At 32.3% G+C, this 1,017-nt stretch overlaps 1 protein-coding gene across 1 annotated transcript in view; it reads left to right on the top strand.

Moving 5' to 3' along the window:
- MBD2 (methyl-CpG binding domain protein 2) overlaps positions 1-761 on the top strand; it is a gene marked incomplete at its 5' end in the record, with an annotated part of 67,571 nt that extends 66,810 nt beyond the window's left edge. Inside the window, one exon of the mRNA XM_008580950.1 lies at positions 284-761. The remainder of the gene's footprint in view (positions 1-283) is intronic.
- Positions 762-1,017: the final 256 nt, after the last annotated feature.

Genomic DNA, 1,017 nt, shown 5'->3' with positions numbered 1-1,017 from the left:
TTAGTATGCCCTTTGAATTCTCTTTTTGTGCTGATTTAGTTAATTATAGATTGAAAATATTTGCATAAGCATACAAAGAGATATGTATGATTTCCGTGGATAATGAAATGGGTATTAAAGTCTATCATCATAATAAAACACTTTTTATTTTTAAAGTGCTATAACTAAATGCTAATGAAGGTTTAAAAACATGGTTTTAAGTGAAATTTAGCCTCTAATTATTTTGAGTTTAGCTGACCTTTCACTTGAGAAATAATTGAATTAATTTTTTCCCCCCTTACAGGTAACTTTCGACTGACTTTCCCCAAGAGCAAATTCCTAGAAATTGAACAAAAACGTTTCCACTGGGTTTTGCCTGTAAGAAAAAATGTACCCGAGCACATAAATAGAGCTTTTTAATAGCACTAACCAATGCCTTTTTAGATGTATTTTTGATGTATATATCTATTATTCAAAAAATGATGTTTATTTTGAGTCCTAGGACTTAAAATTAGTCTTTTGTAATATCAAGCAGGACCCTAAAGATGAAGCTGAGCTTTTGATGCCAGGTGCAATCTACTGGAAATGTAGCACTTACGTGAAATATTTGTTTCCCCCACAGTTTTAATATGAACAGATCAAGAGTACCAAATAAATTTCCCAATTAAAGATTATTGTGACTTCACTGTATATAAACAGATTTTTATACTTTACTGAAAGAGGACACGTGTACATTCTTCCATCATCACTGTAAAGACAAATAAATGATTATATTCACAGACCGATTGGAATTCTTTCTGTTAAAGAGCACATACAATAAATAGCCTGTTGTTAGCGTTGCTGGTATACATTCAACTTCAATCCCTGGGCCTTAGGTTTGAAATGGAGGTGGTGGAAAATAGTTCATCCATTTGCTGTCTACCTCTGGACATCGTGAGGATTGTGCTTTCAACAGAATTTCTAAGTTGTCATCTTAGAATTTTTTTTTTCTTCCTTGCTTGTGACTACTACTTTTGATAGCTCTATACAAATAAGACT

This window comes from Galeopterus variegatus, unplaced genomic scaffold, assembly GCF_000696425.1.
Source record: "Galeopterus variegatus unplaced genomic scaffold, G_variegatus-3.0.2 Scaffold2217, whole genome shotgun sequence".
Taxonomy (NCBI): Eukaryota; Metazoa; Chordata; class Mammalia; order Dermoptera; family Cynocephalidae; genus Galeopterus; species Galeopterus variegatus.
Note: the sequence above shows the minus strand (reverse complement) of the source record. Positions and strands in the feature narration are given on the sequence as shown.